The sequence below is a fragment of the Montipora capricornis genome, chromosome 1 (genome assembly GCF_036669925.1).
Source record: "Montipora capricornis isolate CH-2021 chromosome 1, ASM3666992v2, whole genome shotgun sequence".
Taxonomy (NCBI): domain Eukaryota; kingdom Metazoa; phylum Cnidaria; class Anthozoa; order Scleractinia; family Acroporidae; genus Montipora; species Montipora capricornis.
Window position 1 is genome coordinate 1,455,371 of NC_090883.1, and position 18,257 is coordinate 1,473,627.

General features: G+C 38.5%; 1 pseudogene; it reads right to left on the bottom strand.

Annotated features, from left to right (window-relative positions):
- Positions 1-7,222: 7,222 nt before the first annotated feature.
- The window catches only part of LOC138050618 (uncharacterized), a 20,365-nt pseudogene continuing 9,330 nt past the window's right edge, over positions 7,223-18,257 (bottom strand).

Genomic DNA, 18,257 nt, shown 5'->3' on the forward strand with positions numbered 1-18,257 from the left:
GACATGCAACATTTTATTATGTATGTAGGATGTGACTCCAACTAGTGAAATCTTAACTGTACATTGAATTATAAGCAACAAAGAATCCCATTTGTATGAGCCTTATAAGCAACAAAGAATTAATTTTTGATTATGCCTTCATGAATTCAGCACATCTGTTAATTTTACTGCAAACAAACAAATTAATTATCTATGAGTGTTTAAGATTCCAATCATAATCCAGAACTTCAAGAGCTTCAAATACGGCGGCTTTTCACATAACCAATTTGCCCATTTATCTTCATTCACAACTGGTTCTCAAGGTAACACCTTTCCACAAAACTTGACCTCTCAGCCATCACTTCTGTCCATTGCTCCAATTGTTTGAGCCACTGCTCATCTCTCTAAACAGCAGAGAATACGCTGTCAGTTCTTTTGATCCTAACTTTTAATTCTGTACATGAAACACTTTTTCCAAAGCAAGCTTACTGATAAACTAAGACATGGAAATTATGTTTATACTAGAACTTATTTATGGATGCTGGACACTTTTTCGAGAAACTGTGATGAGTAATTCTTCAATTAAAGACATGCAATATGGAACTCTTTTCATTCTTCTAGATAACTACATTCCCCTTGTCCTTTCAATTAACAGCCTAACCTTAAAAAAATAAAATAATTTGCAGAGTACTTCTGATCATGGCTCAGAATACATGTCTGAACAGATGTCACTACAAAGCACTAACAGACAAGCTTCTAATGCATACAACCATTAGCCTCTTTGAAAGCCACAAGCATGGGCTACAAGGTGGCCTTATTGCAACCAGCTCTTCTGTAAAACAACATCAGTAAGGAATCATCAGATATCTTGCAGGAATGGTTATGCATGAGTGGGGGGCACAACTGCAAGGATCAAACATGGCCATTTTAGGTCTGAAGTAAACATCAATAATATTTTTTCATTTCTTTCAACTTAAGTAAACCTCTTCTCTCCCTCTCACACTATCTTGGTTTTTACATACATTGTAAATGCTCATAAAGATTTGCTACACTGTACCCAGTATTTATTCATTTTTTTTTTTGGGTACAAATAACATTCAAGGTAATATGTAGATGAACTCCCTTGCTTACTCTCATTGCAAATTTGAAAAATTATTATCTAGTTTCATTATTGTTCATCTATTTTTCAATATTTTTGTATCTTCCTTTACCCGTGAATTGTGGTGAACATTTTTTGATTTTTATACTACAGTATATGGATTGTTGGAAGAGCCAGTACATGACAAATCTGATGTGTAACATATTATTTTTGAATGAATGATGATTGTTGAGATGATCAAAATATAGTGACAGGTCTTGCAGATAATCAAGTGCATGTTTCACTTATTCTAGACGGTACAACGGGATTTTGGCAAGTAAAAAAGGTGTTTCCTAACATTTTTTTTTGTACAAATGTATAACTAACACATACATCTAAAGAAATCGTGATTGGCATTCCTCTACAGGCTAAGGGATACACACTAAAAGCGAAATGTCTGTTCTGCCCTACAGAGCTCGTCTCCAGAATACAACAACCAAATTTTGAATGAGCATTCTCAGCATTTTAAATCTTAAATCGCTCGTAAGAACACTTGCTGAGGTAAATTCAATTGCTGCACGTAGAAAAAAAAAAAAAAACCGACGAGCTTCTAATGCTAGTCTGCTAGCAGCATGCTAATGCTAAATAAAATAAACACGATAACAGAGCTTACGCCATCCGGTTCGAAAACTACATGGACAAGCTCCAAATGTGCAATCTTCGACAGTAAACGGTAGTAGTTTTTGCCTTGTTACAAAAAAGAGCACGCATTTTTTCGGAATAAATAAACCAGATGAGCGGAGGACAAGGACAAATAAACAAACAATGCACTAAAAGTGTTCTCGGACTTGGGGGCCGGCGAAAAAAAGGGTAGTTTAACCGAACTTTTGACTTAAGTTAGCTCTAGGAGACGAAAAAAGCAATTACAAAAATACCTACTGAAGCACAAAAAAAAAAAAATTGCAAAAGTCATCGTGTATTGAAATACACTACAACCTTGTTAAAAATGGACAACTATATGCTCTGCACAACAGACTTGGAGAGCAGCAAGACAGAAGACTTTTGTGATCCACGACTTGGAAAATCTATCAAAACTTCCCAAAAAATTTGCCAAAAGCTGTTGTAATAACATTGTAATCCTACAAACAGCGCATTTTTTAAAGCCTGGAGTCCCAAGCGGCTGCAAAGAGGAAGAAGACACAATGTTATTTGAAGTAATTTAAAGCTTGGGGGCCGGCGGAATTATGATGAAAACTTACTTCAAAGTTGAAGCAAATCATCAGCTCAAAATTTCCATCTCATAAAGGGTGGTGTATCTGAGGATCGTGTCAATATGCAGCCCTATGATTCATAACAATAAAGCTTCAACATCTTCAAACTAACCTGCATCATTTGTCTTCTCGTGTGAACATCTTGAACTTCGGTAAATCAAATGCCAAACTCCACTTCTTTGGGCCTTTATCTCGTTTTGTTCGCAATTTGATCATTAAATATTCTCATCCGAACTCCCAACAAACTCGAAGAATATCCATAGTGATAGAAAAGTGTGTAATTTTGTTACAATCTTTCATCTCTCTTGTTGATCATTACAAAGCGTGGAGAGAGTTGATCAGAATTGCTGACAAGAACAGAGATGGTTGGCCTGTTGTCCAAGAGTACTACGAGAGTGATGATCTCGCCTCAGACGCTGAAGATGAGAAGAAGATTCGCAAAGTCAAAGCAGCCGCTGAGAAAAAGCGAAAAGAAGCGAAGAGTAACAGCGGTAACACTTCGAATAAAATTTAAATCTTCTAGAAGTGATTTCCAGCTTTTTCACGGTAAGACCACTGTTTATTTTTTACTTTGTGAAGTTCTCGGTCCTTTGGTTGGACTGCCTACATCCAACCATCAAGTTGTTGTATTTAATTATGTTTTTTTAAAGGGGAAAATAATTTACGTTCGGCTGAGCGTAGCGAATTAGAACGTAAGATCATTCTCCTCCTTCCGATTTGGCTCGGGTTTGATTCCCGGACTCGCCGCCACATGAGGACGGAGATTAATGGCTCTCTCTTCTATTCCGGAGTTTTTTTTCTCCGGGTACTTTTGCGTGCTTTTTTTTTTTTTTTGTTTGCTGTTTTTTTTTTTTTTGTTGTTGTTGTTGTTGTTGTTTTTTTTTTTTTTTTTTCTCATGAAAAAACCAACAATTGACTTGACCTGCTCTTAATTTCCCGTGATATGGTTTGGGTTACAGCCTTCCCAATTAGTAGCGGCACTTGTGGTCAGCTAAGGGAGTATTAGAAAGTTTAAGATCTACGACACGATGGCAAAGAGAACGTTACAAATTTTGCACATTTAATGAGCACATTGGCTTTGCACGCTCTGTACGTGCATTTTTTTTTTTTATTTTTGTATATTTCTTTCACGTTTTCAGCAACTCTGCGACGTGAAATGACCAATTCTAAAGTCTTACAAAGAACGTGAACACAAGGCAGCGAATTTGAATTTTCTGTCCTAGCTTCAACAGCGCACCTCCTAGTTCCTGGAAAGTTGCGTTGGTTTTTAGAAGTTAGACAAACCGACATAATGACGAAAAAGATTAATAAACCTAAACTTGCAATTTCAAATGACGTTATCGTTACCGTCATGTCGTAGATCTTAAACTCCGTATTTACATGTGGCGTTGCTAAAACAAGGGTAAGGGTAAGACCAAGGGTCACAGTAAGGGTAAGGATACGAATATAGAAAGTATCCTAAACATGCATGAACGCTAACCTTAGGCCTAATTAGGCCTGAACAAAAGTTTAAGGTTAGCTATTATGCATTTTTAGGATACTTTCTGTATTCGTATCCTTACCCTTACTGTGACCCTTGGTCTTACCCTCACCCTCGTTTTAGCAACGCCGATTTACATGAGACCGGGACGAACTCAGACCACCACGAGTTCGTATCGGCCTCCATACCGTGATTTCTTTTCCCGCGTTACATGAGGCCGGCCTGACAACTGAGACCGGCCTGACCTCGTCTCGGTTGGTGGACCGAGATGATAAATTCTCGTCGTACCGGTCAGCCCATATATCTTATAGAGACAAAACATGTCATTTCATCCCGAAACCAGGCACCAAGCATTTTGTCGCGGTTTCATGTTAACGGCTGCAAAAATTCCATACCGGTACAAGTTCATACCGGTTTGAGTTCGTTCCGGTCTCATGTAAATACCCCTTAAGAGAGATTGGTGTGATGATGATAATGAAGATGACAAGAAGTCGGCTTTTGAGGACAACAGTGACATATCGCAGACAGTCTTGCACTCTCCACTAAAGTTACATATTACCCCAACAGTTGCAGGTTACCTCGCTGGCATTTCCTACACACGAAATATAAATATCGAAGAATGGTTACGACAAGCAAACATTCATTTTTTAAAAAGAAACTTTGTGTGGCCTTGCTCTCCGGTTCTAATGCTCTGTTTTGCAGCTTGTGCAGTAGTAGTATCTGAAATTTATTTTTGAGTGCGAACCCAACGCGCACCATACGAGAAACGCCCAAGGGAATGACCTTTAAAATTCCTCCTCCACCCCCATCACCCAATCTCCTTTATTTTTCAGCGTATGCTCTTGGATCTCGTCTTGAATAGAGTGTTTTCACATGACGTCACGGCTGCTATGTTGCTGTGTTCCAAAAGAAAGAATGGCGGCCATGATGTGTACCAAACTAATTCTCTATTTTGATGCAAATACTTTCTTTTGTTTCAGTAATCCAATATGGCTGCTGGTCACGTGAGTGAAAACGCTCTTTACGCGCGTGTTGCGGAGGAAATGTACTCACAGACTCTACCGACATATAAGTTAGAACACATTGAATATCTTTATTTAACAATGAAAAGCGGTTATTATCTTGTGAGCAAGATAAACAACCTCTAGCCATATGGAGGAGAATAGTACATACACTCTTTATTGTCACTTCCCAGGTGGGGCTTTTCGGGAACAATAAATATACAACTATAACATTACAAAGCAATTAAATGAAAAAAAAACCAAAAGTACTTCAAAGGCGTTTCCAAATTCGAACCCCGATACAAACGATCCTCGATATAACGATATCCCCGGTAAAAAGATAAAACATGCTATGTCCCGGCAAAAGTTACAGTAAAATGTATGGGACAGAACCCCGATATAACGATCTTCTTCAATATAACGATATTCCCGATATAACGCTGAGTTCTTAGCGCGTACCGAGCGTAAAATCTTCCCCGATATAACGATATTACAGCATCAGTACACAGATACAACTTCAAATGTTTAAGTTTTGTTTTGTTTTGTTTCCTTTTTACGATTCATACCACAGACTTTGTTGTGTAACCTTGATAACGTCTAATGCTTTGCAAATTGTGAGTCATTTGATACTCATTACAAGTTTAATTAAACAATATGTACAGTAGTAAAAAAGCACATGTTAATTTTACCCCGATATAAAGATATTTTCGGTTATTTTAAGGCAATATCGTATATCGGGAGTCTCGTTATAACGATACCTCGATATAACGATCTAATTCCACTGTACTGCATCTATGAACGTGACAACTTGTTAGACGTAATCATTAACTATTTATTTGGAATTCTACAAGTAGAAAACTACTGAAAATTACTCTAAAATGAAACTATTACTTGCAAGTCTTTTCAGCTTGTGGTATTAAAGAAGACCTAAGATTACTTTTCTGTGCTGAACGCTTGGACAAAATAAATTCAGTTTGTTGATTTCAATGCCGTAAATATCACAAGTCATGATGACGAGCGTCATAAAGGCGCCCGACGAGCGTCATATCTCGGTAGATTTACTTTGTGGTCACAACCTTTCCGTGTCAATTAGTATAGTATTTTGTGTTTAGCTAAGTTGAGATTGATGATGATGATGACAAGGACGTCGAGCTTTAGAGGACAACAGTGACATAATCACAGTAGGTCCCTTGCCATAGCCAAATAAAGTTACATCTTACCAAACAGTTACAGGTTACCGTCAGATGGCATTTCCTGACACAAAAAAAGATGGGATACAATTATCGAAGAATGATTGCGACACGCAAATATTCATTTTACAAAAAAGCTTCTGTTGGACTTGCTTTTTTTTTCCTTTTCTAATGCCTTGTGTCTGTTTTGCAGCTTGTGCATGCAGTAGTGTTTGGGAATTTATTTGGAGTGCGAGACTGACGCACGCACCAAAACGGGAAACGCCCAAGGGAATGCAGAAAAGACCTCTCTCCTCTTGCCTTCCCTTTCCCCCCCCCCCCCAACCCCTTAATTTTTTCGTGAGTGTCTTGAACTCGTCCCTTGAATATAACCACGCTATCGTGGAAGAAAAATGTACTTCGAAACTTTATCAACAAGCAAGTTTTGATAGAATACATGAATATCTTTATTTACAATGAAAAGCGGTTATTTATCTTGACAGCAAGATACAACACACCTCTAGCAATATAGGGAAAATAGTACGATAACCACATTCTTTTCTGTTCACCTCCCAGCCTCATAGGGCTTTTTAGGCACAAGTAAATAAACAACACAATCTTTAGGAATCAATTAAGGCAACATTACTACAAAAGGCGTTCCAAAAATTCTGTTATCTTATCTGCTAAATAAAAAAACCCCACTGATTTTAAAAATGTCTGTCTACAAAAGAATTAGAAGAAAAGAAGCGAACTATGTGAGAAATGCTAAATTAAGTCTACAAAGCAAAGACGGATTTACGTCACCACATACGTTGCAAGGAATCAAGTAAATTCCATAAACTTTTAAGGTTTTGTAAGAAATGTGGGTAAAACAGATATGTGACATAACTATGTAAAAAAATGCCAAAGTGGGTGTCACGAACCCGTCACTTAAGCCGTTCAAATTCAAGGAATCTAGTGTTTTTGTACTCTATGAGCTGAATCACCTATTCCTTTCAAAATTTCACAAATTAGGTCAAAGCGGCGCCTCTTATTTCCACAAAACGTAACAGTTTTATGCACAATTTTTTCTTCCTAGACGGGCATGGTAACAGTTTGCTTTATGCTTACACATTTATCACCACTTCCTACAACAAAGCTATTTATATGTGTTTTTTTTTTGAATTAATCGTCAAAACACAAACTTACATACATGTATAAAATACTCCTTACCACATCCAAAAAAGCAATACCCTGTTGACTACAATACTTACATTGCTTATGATACGGATTTCTTGAGTTACTAACGATGCAGTACTCTATTTGCTACAATAGATCTAGCGAACATATATTTTCCAAAAATCTCCGGCAGATACTCCAATGCTGTAGTCATCACATTCCCATCTGTGCTCGGCGGGTCAAGTAACCAGTGATATGTGCTGGATACAAAGGCAAAGTGGTTATACGATCTCATTTCGTCCACGGAGGGATGTCCCCATTTTCCCCCATACCACGATTGGCAGGCGGTCGCTAACATCGAGTTGTCATTTTCCATTCGCACGAACGATCCCACGAAGAAGGCTTCACATCCGTCTGGCCAGCAAAGTACCGGACTACAGATTCGCCGGAGCTGTTAGTAACTGTACCCACGTGAAATGTGCGCCCCAGTTTTTTACTGCAATAGAATCTTATTTGTCTGAAAGGCAAGTGTGCGAACAACTCCTTCAACGCGGTCTTTGAAAGAACCATCTCATCGCTTGCTATTCCGAGGTAGGAAGTCTGACTGGAAGCTCAGGGGTGGAGTTGAGCTCTTCATTACCAAGCTTGAGAGAAGCAGCCATCCTCCTAAATAAGAAAACAGTGATCATTTGGTGCGACGATCAAATCAAAAGGTTAGCGCAGTGGAGGTTAAGGTGGAGTGTGGATTCTTGCGTTTCTCGTAAAGTGAGCAAAAAATTGCAAATGTTTTGGACAGGTTTCTAAAAAATGATTTGAGAATTTGTTAGTCTGCTTATCAAAATTCGTCAGATGATTTTCGCAATAATTGAGAACCGGCCATTCAAACGCACTCACACAAAAATGACGGAATGAGCAAAATACTTGGAAATATATTCCAACTTTTCACGGAATAGTTGTTTCCAAACTCTCAACTCTCAGTTCCCATTGATTGAGAACATAAAGCTCGCAATGTAAAATCTCCGATACAGACTAAGTTGTGATCGATTTCAATGCTCCCTTGACTGATCGTATCCTCCCCGATAAAAAGAAAGCTGGACTCATAGGCAGCAGAACGTGTGGGTGATTTTAATTCCGAGGTGTATGCGTTGCTACCGGTCGCGAGAATATCCTTAGACATAAAATAGCACCTTTCCTGAATGGAAGTTGGAAAGATTATCACAGTTCGTTGAGCATCGATGGGCAACTCATATTTAGCAGTTTAAACGAGATTAGAGCCCAGTACCACGCGGTTGCTCTACCAACCATTTGGGAGGCGGCAAGTACAAACACACGTCACAAGTCACAGGTCTCTGTTTTACCAATACAGAAACAACCTAACCGTTTACCAATGCTAACAATTGGCCTAAAAACCTTGAATGTTTAGGATTCTTTCGATATTTGTAAACCAATTGCCTTGAGTTGTGACCTGTGTTTCAACGCATCCTCTACCTCTGAAATGACTATTATCGACAATTCCTAAGTTTCTCTAAATTGACATTTATCGTCAATTTAGGACACTGAGCTCTTGATACGGATTATGGGAAATGAATATCTATTTTTAAATCCGAACCCCAATGCCTAAAATCGCTGGACTCGCACCTGGGAATGTTCGATTATTAACCCTTTCACTTAACCACTAGACTACAGCATCGCTAACTGCCAGAATTTTTTTTTTAATAAGTCAATATATTCTTTCTTCCGAATGCCGCTGTAAACGGTATTATCACCGGCTAAGAACAAGTTTAAAAAGGAGAATATCGGTTACCAATCCTTAAGAGAAAGATAACCATTTTAAAATCAAATACTAGACTTAACCACCATTCAGGAATGATTTTATCTTTACTAATTAGATTTGATGAATAATCGGTGCAATTGTCAGCCTGTTGATCTTTAGTTGTTAAAGTGCCCCTGTGACCAAAAATCAATTCATCTTTTTCTTTGGATTTCAAAACTATGTTAACAAAACACTAAGTGACCCACGTTTTAAGCCTTGATTTCAAAAAGACACCTCTTTATGTTAACTTTAATTTTCCTATTTAATGGTCCGCCATTACTAACATTATGTTCTTGAGAGAGCTGGATCGAGGAGAAATGACGTCAAAGGCCACTAGTTTAAGAATGCAATACGTGTGTACGCCGCAGAATTAATATGCAGCACGGGGTTTTGGGCTTTCATACTTTCAAACTCACGCTTTGCATATATAATAAGCTGCGTTCACACGCTGAAATTTTAAGCTAGTGAGCCTCTGACGTCACTTTTCCCTGGATCCAACCCTCTGAGGTCCAATCGGTCAGTTTTGAACGTGAGTAATGGCGGACCGTGAATCCAAGACTTACACTCAAAGTAAACGCCCTTTGGATAAAAATCAAAGCTCAAAATTTTGCCAGTCAGGTGTTAAGCAAACACACTTTCAAAATCTGAAGGAAAAAGGAAGTGGTTTTTTCGATCACAGGGGCACTTTAAGTCCGGGTCCAAATCCCGTCCAGGGATGCATCTGCTGCCACAAGTCCTGTGACAGAGTAATCTGAATTGACGATAACAGTCAATCCAGCAAAATTACGAATTGTGGATAATCGTCATTTCAGAGGTAGAGAATATGTTGTGTGTTTGTACTTGCCCTCTCCCAAAGGTTGGTAGAGCAACCGCGTGGTCCTGGGTTCTAATCTCGTTCAAACTGCTAAATATGAGTTGCACATCGATGCTCAACTAACTGTGATAGCCTTCCCAACTTTCATTCAGGGAAGATGTTATTTTGTGTCTAAGGAAATTACTCGCAACCCGGTAGCCACATAAATCTCTGAATTAAAATCACCGACACGTTCTGCTGCCTATGCGTCCAGCTCTCTTTTTCATCGGGCAGGATACGATCAGTCGATCGATGTACGAGGTCAACGTAATAATTTCTTTTTTAATATATTCCGCAGTTCAAAAAAATATTCCTTACAACTTATTAAAGTAAACGTGGTGTATTGCAGTCTCGCCTCTCATTAGTCCTGATAGACCTTTTGTGACCACTTTGCTGCGATACATTTGGGATAGTTTTAATTGATCGAAGGAAATTTACTTGATCTTGCATGACTCTTTCAAAAGAAAAGTAAAAAATAAAACGAGAAAAATCTTATGGCTGTATTTATCAGCATGACTACAAAAGCCATAGCCTTAGAAGTTTGCTGTGTGCGACTCTTGATTTCCATAGCCACTTCGACAATGTTATCATCAATAAGAGGATAGACGCATAAATAACTGAAGTCAATTTGTTAAATAGAAACACCCTTATCAATTATCAGGAAAATAAGTAAACAACGAGGCGAGCACGCAAAAGTATCTCTTGGCAAGCTATCCTTGCTGCTTCCTTTATTGTTTTGTGTTTTCTGGTTATGAAAATGCTTAGACGGATGTCTGGGGTTACTCAACTGGATACGATCCGGAATGAAATGATCAGAAATAACTGAAGGTCACAGAGGTATCGAAGAAGATTCAAGAGAGAAGACTGTCATTGTTGAGCTTTGTCACGAGGAAAGACGAGAGTTGTGTAATGCAATACTGTAGGTGGAAATGGACTGGAAGGCGAGACAGGAAGAGGAAAGCCAAAACGGAGTTGGAAGGCGAACATCAGGAGAGATATCAGGATAAAGGACGTCAAGGTAACGAGTGGAGAATCCAAAGTGAGTGGAGGCCATCGCCCAGAAATGCCGACCCCACATAGAAGAAGGAGGAGGTGTGTGTAAAAAAATAAAGAAGAAGAAGAAGATTTGCAATCTCTATCTCAGTAGAAAACACTGTCTCTTACCTCCGTTCGTTGTCATGTCACAGTACACTTTCAATGGGTTGCCAGTGTTCTTAGGGTCGATCCAGTACTTTCCGTCTCCAAATGAATCTCCAGAATCCAGGATGTCCTTGCAGGATTGGGCAGGCAGATGAGAGTACAGTCCTCGTGTCGCTTTGTCTTAGAACAAAACATCATTACCAGTTAATTTTGTGGTAGAATATAACTTACTTTATTGAAAAATTGATAGAACAAAAGAAATTCAGTAAAAAACAAGAAATAAAACAATCTGGCGAGAGTGGATCCACTACAATGTGTGGCTTCGGCTTGCGCGTGACGGAAATAATTCGCTTTCCGGCAAATCGAAAGTTAAATTTTAAAGACTCCCCAAGGCGGCGTTAACTATTACTGAGGATCGAAATTTTACTTCATGCTCATTACAAGACCAAGCTAAGTTCTCATTGGCCGACAAGATACACCGGTAGTGTGTTCTCACAGTGCACGCTCTTTTTGCCTTTTATAAACGTTTTGTCGTCCGATCTTTAGAAGGTGCTTTTTCTTATAACTTTAGAAATTCAGTGGTTTTCACCCACGTGACAAGACGGTCATGCTGGATGGCAACGGAGCGTTTTCACTCACGTGACCAGCAGATATAGTGGATTACTGAAACAGAAGAAAGTATTTGGATAAAAACAGAGTTCAAATCTCAGAGGATTAGTTTAGAACGCCAACATGGCTGCCGTGACGTCGTGTGAAAACGCTCTGTACAATACAAATTCTTTCGCAGAATTTGCGTAATAATTAACAATTATTCCACGAGCGTGCGTTGGATATGAGATAACAATCATATCCAACAAGCGCGAGTGGAATAATTGTTTTATTAAAAACGCGCAGAAATTATGGATAGATCTCCCCTACTTTATTTTTTATTTTGTATTCCTGCAGGAATCATTCGGGAAAGTTCGCTAGATCATCGATGATTCGTCGATTTTTGAAGTGAAGTCACCGGCTTTTCAGTATAAGCACATATTTTTTCGTGAACTTCTTAAAAGAATGCGTGAGTCCAGTGTTGTCTTTAAAATGTACTTATCATAAACACCTGAAATACCTACGAAGAAAACTTAACCATGGACATTGTCTCAGTCATACCTTTTTCCGGCTACGGCCCTTTAAGCTTCTATGAGGGTTCCTTTGCTTACATCTTTTTTGCCTCATTAGAGTAAAACCAAACCAAAGTAAATACTTTGGCCAATCAAAAAGACGGAGGCAATCCAGTAAACCAATCAAAACTCGAAGTAATGACACGTAGCCGACGCAAAGCGCTGGAAAATGTGCACGCGCGAGCCACGATTAGTTTTGGTTTCACTTCTGATTGGTTGAAAAAGTGGCGCGAGAACTCTGAACCAGTCACTGAGTGAAGTAATGCAAAACCAAAGCAATTCGCTTATTACTTTCGACACTCAATTGAAAACCGCTCTAATCAGTGAGTGAGCCAAGAGTAAAATACTGAACATTGAACGTGCATTGCATTATGGCGGAGTAACCGCAGTTATCTCTGATATATACACTGTATACCGTAAGATAATCTCTGAGCAATGATGCTCCAAAATTTTATGGAAAATGTGTGGGATCATTTAGCACTTTTGCCACCCAATAATTTATCAGGTTTTGATGGCTAATAACCCGCTCGTTATCCGAACTAAAAGAACTAAAACCTCCGTAATCTGTAAGTTTTAATGCCGCGGCGGTGGAGAGTCACTTCTTGAGCCAACAGGTTAAACGGTTCTCATCCTAACAGTCACAGGAACCTCAGCTCAAGCTTTTGATTTTCATGAGAATTTTTACCAATCAAATATGTTCTCACATTAGTTAATTTCTCCTAAAAAGCGACTCACGTTGGCAACGCTTTCCTTTGTAACCAGTATGGCAATGAGTGCTATCCGTATACTTCCTTCCCTTTTCATGAGAAATATCGACGCATTTCACCTGAAAGCATACAAAAACTTATGTTTTTTGAAAGGTCCTCGGTTAGTATTTGCGCGTTTTGAGTAAAAATTCAAAGGTGCAATCGGCAATTCAAACATTCAATTTAGCTGTTCCAACCTTCCATTCAACAATTCAAAAATTCAATTTGGTAATATTGAGCAATTCAATTCAATTAGGCCAAAGGCCGTTAGCTTTAATCAATGTTTAGGATTCTTTCTCTATTGGTAAAACAATGGCCTGTGACTTTTGACGCCAACTGAATACTTGAACTGCCGAATTGAGTGTTTAAATTGTCGAATTGAAAGTTTGAGTTGTCGAATTGAAAGTTTGAATGGTGTGTTTGATTTTTGATACTAAAAAAAAAAGCACCTTATTTACATCCTCGAGCCGCAGCCTGTGTGGCTCAGTTGTTATCAATCCCGCCACTCAACTTTGCGACCCGGGTTCAACCCTAGCCTACGTGGAGTTTCAGTCAATCTCAATCTGATCCCGCGGGTTTTTCTCCGGGTTCTCCGGTTTTCCTCCCTCATCAAAATCAGTTGTCAGTCAATTACATCCGCCTATGGCAGGATACCTTGATCCTTCCCTTTCGTTCAATTAAATGAATAAACTTTCCGTTATTATTTCAACTGACCTTAATTGAGCCATAGTAGTTGCCACCCTTTCATCGCTTTAAAATCACTGGGTTCCATTTGCCGTGTTATGTTGCTCAGTTCACAGACGCGTTTGTTCGATTTACCAGTAGCGGGATGGACGTTGAATGACTCGCACGTCTTGGTATCGATGCATTGCACCTGGCATTCAAACTCGTCACCAACAAAATCTGAACTTATGTTATGACCAACCAAAGCGTGATCTAAGGAAATAAGGAAAGACTTAGTATGCTGTCTATTATAAGTTCTCGTCTTTTTTTTTTCTTTGTAATTTTCCTCATTGCTTGGGATACTTTAAGGCTGTTACCATATAACTTGATACTTGACATTGCATTTTTTTTTTAACTTTGCATGATTGTTTCCTTCATTCTAGCCAATCGAAATAAGCAATATAAAATTCATCCCTTACCCTACGATTAGAGGCCCTTTAATGTTCCTAAATATGTCGGAAAGAGGGAGGGACTTCAGCCAACCGCTTCGAATTTCTTTGTTGAGAACGCTTTAAAACTTCAAATGTATTTTGGTGTGAATCACCGCAACAACAAACTGTCGGGATACTTTAAAACAACACTGACAAACACATAACAACCAAAGATTCCAATCATTTCCTTGGAAACCAAGAGAGCTCATACTTTTTAAAGTGCCTTTTTCATTTTTTACCGAAACATTTATAGGTTTCTGGCAGACTAGTTTGTGTAACCGAAAAACAGAGGAAATACTCATTGGAATTTAAACAGTTAAGCCCCGTCTACACGAGCAATTTTTATGACAATTTTATGTGGCAGATATATTTGATCGTGTAGATAGCACAACAAATAATTGTTGGCAAGTCGCAGTTAAGTGGGTCAGCAATGCCTTTGGACAGCAGAGATAACGCTGAAGCAAGGCGAGGTTGCCTGTTTGTTCTCTAATGGCGCTAACCAAGAGACACGAATTTGCTACCTTTTATGTGACGAGTCGTCTACACGAGCAATTTTTCGTATGTGACAACTTTAATTTATAACATAAAAGCTAAAGCACCGTTTACACGAGCAATTTTTGCGACAATTTTTGAGTGACAATTTTTATTTGCTAGTGTAGACGAGGAAATTTGGCCAATTTTATGTGACGACTGCATTTGCTGCAAAGCTGTCGCGTTTACTAAGCTTTTATGTGACAAGTAAAAGTTGTCAAATAGAAAAAATTGCTCGTGTAGACGACTCGTGATATAAAATGTGGCAAGTTCGAGCGTCCTTAGTCTAAATTCCATTGGAGAACGACCAGGCGCCCTCGCCTTGTTTCTGCTTTATCTCTGCTGTCCAAAGGCATTGCTGATCCACTTAACGATTATTTGTTGTGCTATCCACACGATCAGATATATTTGCCACATAAAATTGTCACATAAAAATTGTAGACGGGGTTTTAAAAATTGCCACGCTGTTGTGTATTTTAAAAAAATATTGATGATGCGTATAGCGATTGATCATGTGCCAAAATTAAACAAACAGGTTTGACAAGTCGAAACTGAACTCAATCATTCATTTCCGGTTGGATGAGTAAGTCGAAGGAAGTCGAAGCAGTTGGTAGAGATCCCTTCCTCTTCCCGACTTATCTACGAAGTTAAGTAAAGTTCATGTCTGACCATGTCTGCCTCCTCTTCAAAACGAGTTTATGTGCGAAGTTTTTGTGATGGCAATTAGTTCTACTTTACATATGAAAGAAAATTAATTTTCATGAGAAAAGCTTCGCACTTAGACTCCCTTTGAAGAGGAGGCTGACATGAACTCGGAAATGGCCTATTGCAGATATTTTCTAACGCCTTCCCGCAATATCTCATCAACGAGATCGTTCGCATTGAGAAAAGGGCGATCTCAATCATTATGCCCGGCACGAGCTATAATAATAACAACAATAATAATAAATATTAGATCACTTGGGATAGGTACAGATGTCAACGTAATTTTACTACTTCCGTACTTAAATTTAATGAATCGAGATATTATTAATATAAAGTTATCTGATTCTAATATTGGCTCCAAGAAATGGTGGGGCCTTATTAAGTCTATTTATGGTCAGAAAATGATGACTTCGATCCCATCTATAATTGAAGGTCGTGATGTTATTTCTGACGCGAAAGAAAAGGCAAATTTACTCAATGAATACTTCGCAAGTCAAAGTACTGTTGTTGATGATAGCTCTGCTGCTCTGCCTGATGATGCTAATTTTTATCAAACTGTGGAAATATTATCCCATATTACTAATTCTGAAAGAGAAATTCGAGATTTATTTTTGACTCTTGATGTAGGCAAAGCTTGTGGACCTGACGGCATCGGCAACAAAATTATAAAAATTAGTACGGCTGGTTTTGCTCGCGCTTTTTCATTGTTCAGCAATCTTTCTCTTCAGCGCGGGGTTTTTCCTGCACAGTGGAAGGCGGACAATATCGCCCAGTTTCTCTGCTTAATTCATTATCTAAGGTTCTAGAAAAGATCGTTTTTATTAGGCTTTATAATTTTCTTCTGGGAATTGGTTTTCTAAATCCGTTACAGTCTGGCTTTAGGCCTGGTGATTCTACTGTCAATCAATTGCTCTATTTAGTTCACAAAACGTATTAAGCACTCGAGCATGGCAATGAGGTTAGAATGATCTACCTCGATATTAGTAAAGCTTTCGATCGTGTATGGCACGATGGTTTGCTTTTTAAACTTAAGTCGATTGGAATCAAAGATCCCTTGTTAGCCTGGTTCAAAAGTTATTTATCCGATCGTAAGCAACGTGTAATCATCGATGGCCAGTCTTCTGCCGGAATGGATAAGTGTTAAGGCCGGTGTGCCTCAAGGCTCTGTGCTTGGTCCTCTTCTTTTTTTAATTTATATTAATGATATAACCCAAAATATTAAATCTGACTGTTTACTTTATGCTGACGACACCTCTCTTTTCGATGTTGTGGAAGACCCAGCTCTTTCTTTTTCTAAACTTTCGGATGATTTGAATTCAATTAAAGAGTGGGCTTTGAAATGGTTTGTTACAATCAATCCTTCCAAGACGAAATGTATGACTTTTTCTACGAAACGCAATAAGCCTTCTCATCCGGTTCTTCTTTTTGATGGAACTCCTATCGAGGAGGTTTCCCAGCATAAACATTTGGGTGTCACACTAACTAATAATCTCTTTTAGAAGCCCCATGTGCTTCAAATTTATGAGAAAGCTTGTAAGAGGTGTAAGGCATGTTAAAAGGGATCCGGTTTAAAGTCGATAGGAAAACCCTCTGCAGGCTATATAAGTCTTTAGTCCGGCCTGTAATGGAGTATGCAGATGTTATCTGGAGCGGTTGTACTGATAGTGAGAGTGATCTTCTCGAGCATGTGCAATACGAAGCGGCTAAAGTGGTTACTGGTGCTATAAAAGGAACTAGCAAGCAACGCCTGCTTGAGGAACGAGGTTGGAAAAGTATGAAAACTAGGAGAATTATTCATAGAATAGTTTTATTTTATAAGATTGTAAACAACTATTGTCCAGCTTTCCTTTTTGATTTGCTACCGTCTCAAGTTTTTCAAAGAACACATTATTCCTTGCGTTCTTCTATTAATTTTTCAGTTTTTGCTACTCGTACTGTACGTTTCAGAATTCTTTTTTTCCCATCCCCTATTGCTTTATGGAACCAACTCAGTACAGAAATACGAAATATTGAGTCAATAGGGTCTTTTAATTTATACTCTTTTGCGTAGCCCGCACCGAAAATGAGTCTTTCAAGACTCATTCTTGTAAGATTCGTAGCGCAGCGTCCTTTTCATCGATCGCGCTGAAATTTGGCGTGTTTACTGGGGAGATATATCCCCAGTTTCCCTGAAAATCTCGGCTTTCTAGCTTTCATGACGCCTACATGACGGCCATTCTAATTCAGGCAATTTGAGCCGATGCGATGACCAAATTTTCAATCGATCGCCGAGCTCTCGCGAAGCGGTTTTTCTAAAGTTTTTCAGCCAAAAAATTACACTACATGCTTCGGAATAGATAAAGAAAAGGATTTGTGGTTCATTGGATGGGATTTCAAGCGTTAAAATCGCTGAAAAGGTAAGATTAATTATTTAGCGATACAGTTGCGTGTGTGAAGCACATGGCCCTTTGATCTCACAGAATTGTGTTTTCCCTGAAAATATTCGCTTGTTTTCGCTTTCGCTCGAACATATTTACCTTTATTACATGTCCAGTGAGTAGTTTTATCCTCTGGGATGAATTTTCCGTCGAAAAATCGGTTATTTGGGTGGTTTTTGGCAAACAGATGTTAATTATTCTTAATGCGATCGCTTCCGTTGCCGTTAGCAACGGGTCGCAAACTTGACATGTTTATCGCATTATCACATTACACATTGATCGCTATTCCGATTATCTCAAAAAATCCAAAAATATTCGTGCCTCATCAGTTTTCGGTCAAATTTATGTCCAAGAAAGTAGATAAATTGAAGAAAATTTTATTTTCCAGCCAAAAATTCGTAATCAACGCTAAAATGACCAATTTTTGCCTGGAAAACTATCTTTTTTGTTATTTTTCTTAAATTTTTTCGTTCAACTTTCGCTTTTATAAAAGGTTTCAGTTGTCTGTAAATAAGTTATATGCTGTTGGAAAGCTTATTTTCTTAGCTTTAAAACGATGTATTTTTTTCCCCCTAACTTTAAATATTTTTTGAGAAAAATAA